This window comes from Tamandua tetradactyla, chromosome 14 (assembly GCF_023851605.1).
Source record: "Tamandua tetradactyla isolate mTamTet1 chromosome 14, mTamTet1.pri, whole genome shotgun sequence".
Lineage (NCBI taxonomy): Eukaryota > Metazoa > Chordata > Mammalia > Pilosa > Myrmecophagidae > Tamandua > Tamandua tetradactyla.
The window spans coordinates 43,878,844-43,893,516 of record NC_135340.1 but is presented as its reverse complement, the minus strand read 5'-3'; the positions used below and the strand labels follow the sequence as shown (position 1 = coordinate 43,893,516).

At 35.9% G+C, this 14,673-nt stretch overlaps 1 pseudogene; it reads left to right on the top strand.

Annotated features, from left to right (window-relative positions):
- Positions 1 to 13,362: 13,362 nt before the first annotated feature.
- On the top strand, positions 13,363 to 14,313 carry LOC143655407 (olfactory receptor 4F3/4F16/4F29-like; annotated as a pseudogene).
- Positions 14,314 to 14,673: the final 360 nt, after the last annotated feature.

The following is a 14,673-nucleotide window of genomic DNA, read 5'->3' as shown; positions in this document are numbered from 1 at the left end:
TCAGTGATAATTTCTTCCATTAGTTTTTCTCCTCCTTTTCCCTTCTCTTCTCCTTCTGGGACACCCACAACATGTATATTTGTGCAGTTCATATTGTTCTTGAGTTCCCTGATACCCTGTTCAAATTTTTCCATTCTTTTCCTGATAGTTTCTGTTTGTTTTTGGAATTCAGATGTTCCATCCTCCAAATCACTAATTCTATCTTCTGTCTCTTTAAATCTATCCTTGTAATTATACATTGTTTTTTCCATCTTTTCTACTTTATCCTTCACTTCCATAAGTTCTGTTATTTTTTTTCAGTTTTTCTATTTCTTCTTTTTGTTTCACCCCATGTCTTCTTCATTTCCTCCCTCAATTTATCGATTTCATTTTTGAAGAGGTTTTCCATTTCTGTTCATATATTCAGCATTAGTTGTCTCAGCTCCTGTATCTCATTTGAACTATTGGTTTGTTCCTTTGACTGGGCCATATTTTCAATTTTCTGAGCGTGATCCATTATCTTCTGCTGGTGTCTGGGCATTTAGTCAGATTTCCCTGGGTGTTGGACCCAACAGGTTGGGAGATTTTTCTGTGAAACCTCTGGGTTCTGTTTTTCTTATCCTGCCCAGTAGGTGGCGCTCGTGGCACACGTTTGTCTGTGGGTCCCATCAGTAAAAGGTGCTGTGGGTCCTTTAACTTTGGAAAACTCTCGCCGTGGGGGAGGTTTGCCAGCCGAAGCGGCTTGGAAGAGGGCCAGCTGGCCCAGGGGTCCGAATGCGGGGAGGGTCGCCGGCTGCCGCAGCCCGTGAGAGCGCCCGTCCTAATTTCCTAGTTGGCCTGGGGTGCCAAGCATGGTGAAAGGGCACCAGCCACCACGGCCCGGGAAAGTGCACTGTTCCCAGCTGGACTGCGGATTCACATGTTTGGAAGGGACACCCCTGGTCACCATTCTCCACGGCCTGGGGATTTCCGATCCAATTCTCTCAGTTGGTCTGGGGGGCCATGCGTGGTGGGGGCACCAGCCGCCGCAGCTTGAGGGGACCGCCTGTCCAATTGTTCCAGCTGGCCCGGGAAGGAGGAAGGAAGGGATTCCGGCTGCTTACCACCCTGCCTGGGGAACCCCGTGCCCTCGGCAATCTCACCGAATTGGATTCTCTCACCCAGTCAGCCGTTCCAGGATGGGGTACACTGTCTTTTTTATCTCTGTTGTGGCTCTTGGAGCTGTTCTGTATCATTTCTACTCCCCTAGTAGCTGTTCTGGAGGAGGGACTAAGATCCGCGTGTCTTACTAAGCCACCATCTTCTCCAGAAGTCTGGATGTACCATTTTATATTCCCACCAAACCTGTTCTAAGATTCCTATTTCTCCATATCCTCTTCAACCCTTGTTATCTTTTTTTTAATTTTATGATAACCATTTAGTTGGGTGTGAGTTGGTATTGCATTTTGGTTTTCATTTACATTTCCCTATGGCTAATAATATTGAACACTTTTTCACATGCTTATTGGTCATTTTTTACATCTTTGGAGTAACTACTATTCAATCCTTTATTCACTTTATAGATTGAGTTTTGTCTTTTTGTTGTAGAGTTATAGGAGTTATTCATATATTCTGGATATTATACTCAATTTATGTATATGTTTTCCAAATATTCTGTTGGTTGTCTTTTTTTAGAAATCAGTTTTATTGATATATATTCACATATCATATAAGCCATCCAAAGTTCACAAAGACTTCTACTATAATCACCAGAATGTGGCCATGCCAAACAAAGCCCTTAAAAATGATCTTAAAAATACTCATGTTAAAATAAAAGAAAAACAATGCTCAAGTTGATGAATGAAAATACAGAGAACTAGAGACCAGACTGGACTTGGCAGAAGAAAGAATCAGTAAACCTTAAGTCAAGACCCTTGAAAAGAATCATGCTGAGGAGCAGAAAGGAAAAAAATTACATAAGGTGAAACTATTCTAAGACAACTCTGAGGCCCCATCAGGCACACTGATACGTATGTTATGGGAGTCCCAGAAAGAGAACAAAGAGAGAAAGGAGCAGCAGGAATGTTCAAAGAAATAATGACTGAGAAATTTCCAAACTTAGCAAAAGAAGTGATGGTTCACATAGAAGAATCCCAGAGAACACCAGACAGGATAAACATGAAGAAAAATGCACCCCATCATATATTGATCACACTATTGAGTGATAGGACAAGGAGAGAGTTCTGAATGTTGCAAGAGGAAAGCAATATTTTAAGTGCATGGACTTCCAGTTAGATTGAGCACTGATTTCTCATCCAAAATCATGGGGGCAAGAAGGCAGTGGGCTGAAAGAAAACAAATACCAGCCAAGAATTTTATATACAGTGGGAGTTTCCTTCCAAAATAAGAGGGACATTAAGACATTCCCAGCTAAACAAAAGCTGAGGGGGTTCATCCCCACTAGACTTGCCCTATTAGAAATGTTAAAGGGAGTTCTTTAACTGAAGGTAAAGGACACTAGACAGTGAGTGGTTCAGAGTGCAGTTAGGTTCAAGTTCAACTTGGCCAGGTGATGAACAGAACAATTTGCAGTTGTTCTGTTGTTGTGGACTTAAATCATCAGCATGTGAATTTCATATATGGCTGATTATGTCTACATTCGACTAAAGGAAATGCGTTCCACCATGAGTGAAGCTTAAAAGAAGGTGTCAGAAGACAAGAACTCAGAGCCAGCTCAGATCCAGATGTTTGGAGATGCAGAGAGGATATGTCCTTGGGAAAACTGTTTGGACCATAAAGCAGGGATAGAAGCCAGCAGACATTGCCATGTGCCTTCTGATATTAGTAACTTTATAACTAAATAATTACCCTTTATAAAATCCATTTCATTTCTGGTGTTATGCATTTGACTTTAGCAAATAAAACAAATTCTAATATATTTGGCTGAACATTTTGAGATTGAGATCCAAATCAAATTAATGTTTGCAAATTAAACTATTTTTCAGTTCAATATATTACTGGATCCCTCCTAATCAAAACTCTTTGGTAAGAATATTGGAAAAACAACTGCTGTGCTTGTGCTAAAGAAATAAAAGACAAGGAAAAATCTGATGAGCAATAAGAGGTCTCTGAGGGAGAATGTAGCACCCAATTTCTAATTATTCTTTTAAATTTACAGATTGACTAGACATAGGGGTGCACTACTTCTTAGTCTATCTTTCCTTCAGAAACAAAGAAATGCCCAAGAACAAGACATCTCCATTAGCCCTTAGTCATTTATGGCAGGCAATAAATGATACCATTGGACTTAGTTATATCCTTGTTCCTCTATAGGTAAGTCATTTTTAACCTCCAGCTTCTTTCAAGATTTTGTCTTTATCTTTGGTTTACCTCACTTTACATATGACATGTCTAGGTATATATATTTTTTCTTTTGTATTTTTCCTGCTTAGTATTCTCTGAGTTCTAGATCTGTGGCTTGGTGTCTTGTCATTGATTTTGAATTTTTTTGTCTTTGTTACTTCAAATATTTTTTCTGCTCTGTTCTCTCTTTTTTTTCACTTTCTTTTCAATTTTTTATTATTCCTTCTTACTATTGCTTTAGTTTGCTAAAGCTGCCAGAGTGCAACACACCAACCATGGATTAGCTTTTAATAAGGGGATTTATTTAGTTACAAATTTACAGTTTTTCAGGGGAAAGGTGACTGGCCTTCCTCTATGTTTCTCTGTCACATGAGAAGGCTTTCCTTCGGATCATTCCTTTCTGCATCTCCAAAGTCTGGGTCTGAGTGCTGAGATGAGGTATGCTGAACTGCTGAGCTTTCTTCTGATCGCTCTCTTTTATGCCTTCAGCTAATTAAGTTAATTGTCATTCATTATGGTGGGCATTCCCTTTAGCCAACTGCAGGTGTAATCCACCATAGATGAATTTCACATGCTAATGATTTACATCCACAGAAACAGAAAAATGGGTCAACATCACCTGGCCAAGTTGAGACCTGAGTCCATCACAGCTATGCTCCAGGGTTCTTGGACATTTATTTGGGTTTTTTCCATTCTATTTCTGTTAGTATTTCAGTTTGGGATGTTTCTATTGATGCTCACTAATTCTTTCCTTAGCTTTGGAAATCTACTGAAGAACCAACAAAGGCATTCTTCATTTCTGTTATAGTGTTTTTAATTTCTAACAAGTCTTTTTGATATCTAACAATTTCTCCTAGAATTTCTACATTTCTGCTTATATTACCTATCTTTTCTTTCATATTTTTCCCTTTTCCATCATGACCTTAACATATTAATCAAGTAATTATTTGAATAATGTCTCATAATTCCCAAATATGAGCAATAAATAAGATGATTCTGATGTCTATTTTGTCTTTTCAGATTGTTTTTTCCATACTTTTTTTTAATATCTAGGGCTGGGAGCACGATGGCTGGATAAGTGGTACATTAGCTCATCTTATGTCATTGAAGAAGAATTGTATGAGACAGAGAAAAGGCATATGCCAATATCATCATTTTTTAAAACAAAGAAACTGTAGCATATAAAGAAAGTTACACACCTTGCCCAAGGCATCAAAGAAATTAGTATAAAACATTCAGGACTTTATAACCTCTGCTCTTCTCTTCATCAGGTTGTAATATAGCCTCCTCTTTTCTCCAGTCTTTCCCATACATATTATCCAAGTATGATATGTATCTAAATTGTACTTTATATGTATGCATTTTAGACACCTCAAACAAATCATCAAATAATAATTTCCTATTACATTGTCTTTGATATATCAGACTTTGAAATGATGTTCATAAATCTTTTAAATATGAAATTATTAAGAAGAAGAAAGAAATAATGATTGAAAGACAATTACAAGAACAGTTATAATGACTTTGTTTGGGTAAAGAACCAAAAGATTAAAAAAACGATGTCAAACCCTTGGGAGCAGGGGGAGGAGGAAGCTTTTTTTATGGACAATGTTTGCCTCTTTGCTTCTTTATGCAGACTGGGGAACTATGGTACTATCTATCAGGATTATAGACTGGCTGTGATGTAGAAGGGGCACTTTCCAAATCTGGGTTCATCACTCTGCACCACTAACAGAGGTCCCACTGATGGGGGCTGAGGAGAAAAAGACATTTATTCATTTTGGCAGGAAGAATGGAGTGATTTCCTAAATCATCCTCCCTGAACTGAATGTTCAATTGGCTTTTATCAGAGACAAAGAGAGATACTCATCTAGTTAACAGGTAAGAGAGGTCTGGAAAACTTCAATAGTTTATCTTAATTATTTCATATTTCCTTCAGGATTGACATCCTGTGACATCCGGGAAAGGTGCCTCCCAGTTGAGGGAGATAGATGAGAGTCTATTCATACCTGGGAGGTCTGGATACAGACTTTACATTTACATTAACTTACTCAGGTCTGGTGCAGACTTTACATTTACATATTGTTCCTTTTTGAGGCTAGAAGCTCCCATTAACAGCCCGTTTCCAACTTTCAAGTTATAGTCAAAGGCTGTTTTAAAGGCTACATTCTAAGGCTAATTTAACAATTTCTAGTTTAACAGTTTTAAGATTTTATGTAAAAGTTACTGTTACAATGAGACTGAACAAACAATGAGATTAGTTTCTAGATATCCATTTTTTTTGCATTTTCAAATCATCTTTTTTCTGTTTTGGGAAACTTTTTCTTCTATGCCCTGAGCCCTTTAGGCTACACCACCTCTATCCCTTTTTTCCTGGAATGACAGTTTACTACCTTCACTGCACATCTTAAGAGGGCATTTTCAGGAGAAACCATTGCACAAACAGACTGCCTTCATCTGCCCCATTAACCCAAAAGCCTTCCTCTATAGTGTCTCAAATCTGGAAACAGGATTCTCCTCCATTTGGAAAATTTCCAGAACAACCACTGGTATGTGTCTTTAAGTTTTCAATGTTAATGGAGTAGAAATGATTTTTAATAACCTCTCATAAAAATATACCATTTGCCAAAATTAAGAATAGAAAAGAACACATTTTTATTCAAAATAAGGAATTAAAATATTTATAAAGACAACCTAAGTTATTAATTTTATATAGGGAAAATTAATCTTTTAAGAATCAAAGAAGTTCAACTTTGTATATGGGGCTTTGTGTCTAATACTAATTTCATAACAAACTACTTTGGTGGAAATAAGGCAAAAAGTGTTCACTTATAATACAAATTCCTTTCTGGGTTACAACACTATACTTGAGTTATGTGGTAACAGTATGCATGGTTTCTGAAAACATTTATACAAATAAATTTTACCTGTAGAACTTATTTGCCTAATTTGTTTTTTATTGGATATGTTGTGGGTTAACATAACAATCATGCATAGAATACACGTTTCTCATATACTATCTTCTTAGTAACACATTGCTTTAGTGTGGTACATTTGCTTCAGTTGATGAAAACACATCTTTATAATTACAGTATTAATACTAATCCATGGTTTAATTAGGGTTCACTGTGTAGTGCAGTTCCATAGATTTAAAAAAAACAGATTTTAGTACCATATATGTAACCTAATAGTTCCCCTCTTGACCTCATTTATTACATAATTATATGCTGTTAATCATCACCACCAAATGAGAATTCTGTATGTTTTAAATGGTGACTCCCTATGCTATTCTTCCACCTTGTCCCTTGGTAATTTACATTCTAGACTTTTCCTCTTAGACTTTGTTTATTCTAATTATTTCATATCAGTGAGATTATACAATATTTGTCCTTTTGTGTCTGGCTTATTTCACTCAACATGATCTCTTCAAGGTTCATCCATGGTGTTGTATTTATCAGTACTTCATTCTTTTTGTGACTGAATAATATTTAATTCTGTGAATATACCACATTTGAATGAGTCTATATCCATAGACACTTGAGTTAATCCTATCTTTTTGCAGTTGTGAATAATGTCACTATGAACATTGCTGTGCAAATATCTGTTTGAGACCCCCCTTTTACTTCTTTTGGCTGTATAATAGAAGTGGGATTTCCATATAGTAATTCTATACCTAACTTTCTGAGGAACTGCCAAACCATTTACTACAGTGGCTGCACCATTTTAAATTCTCACCAGCAACGCTTAAATGTTCCTGTTTTTCCACATCCTCTCCAGTACTTGTTACATTTTTATTAATAGCAGCCATTCTAATTGGTTGTGAAATGGTATCTCATTGTGGTATTGATTTGTATTTTCCTGAAGGCTAATGATCTTGAGCATCCTTTTGTTTGCTTTATGACAATTTGCATATCTTTTTGGAGAAATGTCTACACATATCTTTTGCTTATTCCTTTTTTCTGGCATGGGCAGGCTCCAGGAATCAAACCCAGATCTCTGGCATGGCAGGCAAGAATTCTGCCACTGAGCCACCTTTGAACCACCCTTGCCCATTTTTTAAATTGAGTTATTTGTCTTTTTGTTCATGAGTTGAAGGACTTATTTATATGTTCTGGTTATTGAACATTTTCAGATATGTAGTTTCGAATTTTTTCCCCAGTGCATAGGTTGTCATTTTACTTTCAAGGTAAAGTCCTTTGAGGTGCAAAACTTTTAATTTTGATGAGGTTCCATTTATCTATATTTTTTGTTTGTTTCTTGTGCTTTGGGTATAAAGTCTAAGCAATCATTGCCTAACACAAGGTCCTGAAGATGCTTCCCTATGTTTATTTCAATGAGTTTGATAGTGCTAGCTCTTATATTTGGGTCTTTGATCCACGTTGACTTGATTTTTTTGTATATGGTGTGATGTAGGGGTCATCATTCACTGTTTTTGGAAACGGAGAACCATTTTCCCAGCACCATTTGTTGAAGAGACTGTTCTTTCTCAATTGAGTAGTCTTTGCCCCCTTGTCAAAACTCAGATGGCCATAAATGTGAGAGTTGATATTCTGTGCAATTTCATTCATTTATATATATTTATATGTCCTTGTATCAACAGCTTGCTGTTTTAAAGGTATAACCTTACCTTTTATTATGCCTTACAATTTTTTTTGTTGAAAGCCAAATTATGTATTGGTTAATAGATGCCAAGTCATTGATTTTCAGTCTCCTCAGCACTTTTCTTGTTGTAGAGTTGGGAGTGACAATTTGCAAGCTCTTTACATGTTGGGACTGAAATCAGAAATCAGAAAAATTGTAATTTTGTTTGTAAAATAGTTGTTATTTATGGTGCCATCTCAAGGAATTAAACTTCTTACATCTGGCCTACTACAAAACCGTCTAAACTTCCCTAGGCCTATTAATATAAAGATAATTCAGCAAATTTTAGGGTCTCATAAAGTATTTTAGACAGTAATTTTGAACATTTCCAAAATCATTCCTTCTTAAAACCTGACTAAAGCCTTGATACAAATCCTCTGTTTTGGGAACCCAGCCATTTAGCTGGTATGTATTAAATAACCTCAAAACAACAAACATATAGTTTCCTCATATAGTTTCTGTGGATCAGGAATCTAAAAGCTTTTTAGCTGAGTGGGTCAGGGTCTCTCATGACATTATGGTCAAAATGTTTATTGTCTCATACTTGCTGTTCTTAACCATTGTTTGGGCCTTTGAACACACAAAGGGCTTTAGGTGACAAGTACGTCAGAATTTTCTAAGTTCTACAACCAATTTTTTTCAAGAATGGTTTGGAATTTCTTCTATGGAAAAATTGAAAAATACATTTTCCCTTTCATTAGGGATTCCCTGATCATAGCTAAAATAAGATCTAAAAATAAGATATAAAAGAAAAAGTGAATATTTATTTTTTCATAAGGAAGTATGAATCTATCTATCCCCTGACAATCCTCTGAGACAATTCCCTTGGTCTGATGATCTCAGTCTGAGGATCCCAGAGCTGTAAAGTGTCATTCTGTCATCACCTTCTATTGTAGCAAATAGTGACCTCTCTCCAAATGGCAGTGTTGTATATAGCTTCTTGTCTTAGGGAGGGTGGATGATGAGAGAGGAGAAATTCTTGTGCACAGGAGCATATTTAATTTAAGGAACTTCTCTGACTTCCTGATCATGCTGCTATCTGAGATCTTTTCATAGATAAGGTAGGTGGTGGTAGTGATAAGGGGCTGAAGAGATAGCACACTACACTGTATCTCAAGAAGAACCCTTTCTTATGTTTCCATAGAGGTAGGACGTAACAGAAGGAACATAAGTTTCACAGGAAGGGAGATTTGGGACAATTGTATGAAGAAAGGGCATATGAAAGAAAGTGTGGTTGATTTTTAATGAGGATCCATATTTGAGAGTCAAAATATAGGAGAAAGAATTGTCACCATAATTTTACAATTACTCTACTTGCTTTGAAGATCTGAAATGCTTCTTATTTTCTTCATATACCTGCTTAATTTTGGCTTCATTTGCTATATTCCCCAGCATGTGATCTAGTCAGACAATTTCAGTGTGATCTCTAGCCTATAAGGATCTTTGTCTTTTTGTGATTCTCCATTCTGCTCATATGGTGGACAAAAGTGCTATTCTTAAGTTCTATGTATTGAGTTCCTGAGCATTTCTGAATTGCATCACAGTAATAGTCCCGCAAGCTTTTCTTCATCTTAAAAGAATTCTCACAGTTGCTTGGAAATAGTTTTGTTTATCTCAACTGTTTATAAACAGTTTTTAAATACTTTTTAACAGGTTTTTTTTACAAATAACCTCTCACCTACATTATTGAAATTAATCATCATATGTAATCTTGTTATTTACATCTGTCACCATTCACTACCTTCTTACAATCTTGGTTGTCTCTCTAGAATTTGATTTCTGTTGCTCTTTTTTCATGTCACGGCAATAAATCTATGCATTTTTCCTAGTCTTGCTCTCTTTGAACACTTGGTAGCATAAGTGAAAGACACCTCTTATTTTAAATTAATTAATTAATTTATTTATTTTTGTATGGGTAGGCATTGGGAATCGAACCTGGTCTCTGACATGGCAGGCAAGATTTCTGCCACTGAGTCACCATTGCACTGCTCACCTTTTAGTTTTTTTATATTCTTTCTCCTTTGTATCATGTCACAGCACGTAAAACCTGGGCTTTATAGGGCGGGCCGTGGTGGCTCAGCGGGCAAGAGTGCTTGCCTGCCATGCCGGAGGACCCCGGTTCGATTCCCGGCCCCAGCCCATGTAAAAAAAAAAAACAAACAAACAAACAAAAAATAATAAAATAATATTAAAAAAAAAAAAAACCTGGGCTTTATAAATGTAGACAATATGAAAAAATAGTAGTAATATGTTATGATGATGATGAATACTCTTTTACTGACACCATAACTTTGATGTATTTTGGTTCTTTCCCTTTCTCATTATTATCACACCCTCCAAATTTTAGTAATAATGTGTGGATAATAATCTTGGCTCTGCTGCTATTAGCTGTAAAATCTTGTGTTAAATATTTATGAGTATAGAATTGACTATTCTTCTGAGCAAAATGAAATTCTTAAGTAAAGTTCATAATATGAATAATTGTTTTAGTTAATGAGAAAATAATCATAGTTGCATGATGCCATGAAAACTGCACTGAATATGGATCAGAAGACCTGATTTTTGGTCCCAAATTATTAGGCTTATTGTTTGGGGGTAAGTTGTCACTATCTCTGCCTTGATACTTCTCATCTATAAATAAAAATAATTATATTATCTAACATATACCAGTCCTTTGTCCACAACAGATGGTTATTAAGATCAAATATGTATTTTTTTGTTATATACTGTGGCGGCTTCTAAATTCCATCATTACTTATTTCAGAAACCTTTAAAATCTGGTGAAAGATCATTTGTATTTTCTTCTTTGCATTTAGGAAGGGTATTGGAGATATTACTAATCATATCATGAAGCCTGGAAAAGAGAACTTGTGTAAGTTTTTTATGGAACTATTTTTCCATGCTGATTTTGGAATTTTTTTCCCCTCACTCTCTGTATGCTATCTTTCTTTGTCTCTCTGGGTCTCTCTCTTCCCCTTTACATGTTTTTCATTTGGGCCTAATATTTCATCAGATAATATCATGGGTGTATAAACCTTGAAGAGAGGTTCCCCTAAACTCTAACTGGAAATTTATAGCAGGAATATCATGCATTATCTTTTTGGAAGTGGTTGGGAAATGTGTTACATAAGGTGAATGTGGAAACTTCCTTTATAAATGTTGGATTTAATTTAAAAAGATGACAAACAAACAAACAAACAAAAAAGATGATAAACTAGAAAAATAGGAACTGTAGAACATTATTGACTGGAAGAAATGGCCTTGCCTCTGGAAATTGTATTAACTGAACAATCAAGAAAACTTTATGATTTAATTCACTCTCTATTTGAGGCGAAAAAAAAGCCAGAAGAAACAGTCCTTATCCTCCTCCAATTTATACTTATATTTGAGAAGATCGAATTGAAAAACTGAAACCATCAATAACGATAAATTGAAGCAAAAAATATTCTCTAGTTAAGGAAACAAATCATTTCTCTTTTCCTCTTGTAACTTAAATTTCTCTCTTCCTATTGTACCTTACAAATCCCTGGAAATTCTCCCATTGTGCCATTTTGAGGTTTATTTGTCATGTGAGAAATTATTTTTCCAATTAAATTTTGAGTTTCTTGACTTGTAGGAAAAACTAGGAAGAGATTAGTATGAAGTGCAGTTAATGGGTATATTTTCATGGAGGAAATGGGATTTTGGTTAACCTTTAAAATGTGGGTAGTAATTGGAACTATTCAATAGTGCACTGTTCAATAAATAACTATTTACCACCTGTGACTATTGAGCACTTGAAATGTGCTAGTATAACTAAAGAAATGGATTTTTTGTTTTATTTAATAACGATATGTGACTAGAGGTTATGATATTGGACCAAGTAGTTCTAGAATTTTCTCACTTCATTACTTTTCTTGTATGTAAAATCTGAAACTATATCTGGACCAGGAAACCTAGATGCTGGTTATGTCCTCACCATCTCATTTGTAAACTAGCATCAAGGAAAAGATATTATCTGGGAGGTTCTGTGGTAATAGCTTTATGATAAATTTCAACCATCACATACATCTGAGATGTGTGTATGTGTGTATGTTTATGAATATAAACACTAATATCAAAGGGCAAAACATTGAATTTGGTTTATTACTAATGCTCAGTTTCTCACATCCTATCCTTTCAGCTTCAAGTCTAAGGGTTCTTATGCACTCATGTACTTTTATTTTATAAGCCCTCCACTGTTTTCACTCCAAACTCCCTCTTTCCTCAACTCACTTTACTTTTATTAAGAATATGTCCAAATGTTGTGGAAGGAATAGGGCTTGAGAAACAAAAATGTTTGATCCACAGGCAGAAAACTATATCTTCCATCTGGTATTGTTTACAGAAATAGAGCAGAATAAAACTCCTATAGCAGCCAGGATTTGTGTCAGCAAAAATGTCAGACTTGACTTTGGATGGCTTAAAACAGAGAGATGAGTTAAGAGAGGCTAAAACAGAAGGGTGAAGGGACAAGAGAGCTCAGTGGTTATATACTAAGTATGACGTTAGTGTGCATTTCTTTATCTCAAACAGACTGTAAAATCTTAGGTTTCCATTATCGATAGCCAAGGTTTAGAAACATCAGGAACTGCCAAGAATCTGAACAAAGAAATACATAGGACTTCTTAATATCCTTGAATTTCAACAGAACCCCAGCCCCATCTTGCACACCTTTGTCGTGTCTGACTGATAACCACCTTACCTGTACTACCATTTAATATTCTGGGAGCTCACAAAATATCCTGAGTGCTCAATTCTTTTTTACCCTTGCCTTGGTCCTGTCATTCTCTGGAGTCACTTCAGTGTCCCACAATAGGTTGTGTTATAATCACCCATATTCTCTGGGCTTTGGAGGAACTACAAATGTCCTTGTGCATAGTGATATGAGAATGACTACAAAAGACTTACTATGTGTCTGAAATAAGGTGAGGCTAAAAGGAGAGACAACTTGAATGACTGAAGAATATTCTATGGATAATTCAATAATAGATCCTGTGAATTCTGGGAAATGAGGTAATCTCCACCTGATACTTCTTTTTTGTTTTATAATGCATTACTTCCCTGATCCTTCAATTTGTTCCATGCGAGTATATGATTCCCTATTTCTTACATTATCTTGTTTATAGACAGAGGATAATCACAGGAAGCCATGATGATGGGTTATTGCAAGTGGAAGTGACTCAACTGTTAAGATGATCAAGAGTAAAATGCTTATTTAGTGATTATGTGGCCCTGAGAAGGAATTGAGAGAGTATAGAGTTTCACAATATGAATGGACCTGAATAATTAATCATTATATGATGTTATTATCACTCTTTTTAGTTTATGTCCCATTTTCTTGTATCTGGTAACATTGGAGGTGCTCCAGCTGATACATCAATGGATGAAGCAAATCACACTGAGGTGCCAGAGATTGTGTTCCTGGGAATATCTGACTCCTGGGATATCTAACTTCTCCTTTTAGGGTTCTCCTCCATGTTTTATGTGGCAAGCATGATGGGAAACTCCCTCATTGTGCTCACAGTGACCAGTGACTCTCACTTACACTGCCCTATGTACTTTCTCTTGGCCAATCTCTCCTTCATTGACTTCGGTGCTTCTTCTGTCACTGCCCCAAGATGATTTATGACCTTTTCAGAAAGCACAAAGTCATCTCCTTTGGAGGCTGCATCACTCAGATCTTCTTCATTCACATCATTGGTGGTACAGAGATGGTGCTGCTCATAGCCGTGGCCTTTGACAGATACATTGCCGTATGTAAGCCTCTCCACTACTTGACTTATTATGAGTCAAAAAATGTGTATTTTTCTTCTAGTTGCTGCATGGTTAATTGTCTTGATCCATTCTGTGATTCAACTGATTTTTGTTATAAATTTTCCATTCTGTGGCCCGAATGTGTTGGACAGCTTTTACTGTGACCTTCTTCGGATCATTAAACTGTCTATAGGTTCCTGCATAGACACCTATAGACTAGAGTTCATGGTCATAGCTAACAGTGGATTTATATCACTGGGATCATTCTTCACTTTGATAATCTCCTACATTTTTATACTGGTCACTGTTTACAAACACTCTGCAAGGGACTCATCTAAGGCCCTCTCTACTTTATCATCTCACATCATGGTGGTGATTTTGTTCTTTGGCCCTCGCATTTTTGTTTATATCTGGCTTCACTCCACTTCACACCTAGATAAATTCCTTGCCATTTTTGACTCAGTTCTCACCCCTGTTTTGAATCCATTTATTTATACATTCAGGAGCAAAGACATGAAGATGGCAATGAGGAAACTATGTAGTGAATTCATTATTTATAGAAAATTTCTTGATTGACAGATGTTTCATGAAGTAACATTAACTTTCTATTATACCAATATCATAAGTTTTCAAGAATGTTACTGTTTAGGTGTCACAATTAAAATAACATTGTTCTTTTCAAACCTTAACTGATAAATTATTTTGCTTTCTATGGTTGAAGTTAAGATGTGGTGTAGAAAAGCCTCCAGGAAAAATCTAATGACTGTCCCTTAGGATACATTACTTTTATGAATTGATCATGGTCTTGGCTTCAAGATTGAGTCTTTTTCAGTGTCACAGAGTCATTTATAAAAAGAAGTACTGATTGTCACTAAATATAGTGATACCAGATGGAAAATGTACACTAAGTTGCCAATGTATTAATTTGTTACAAAG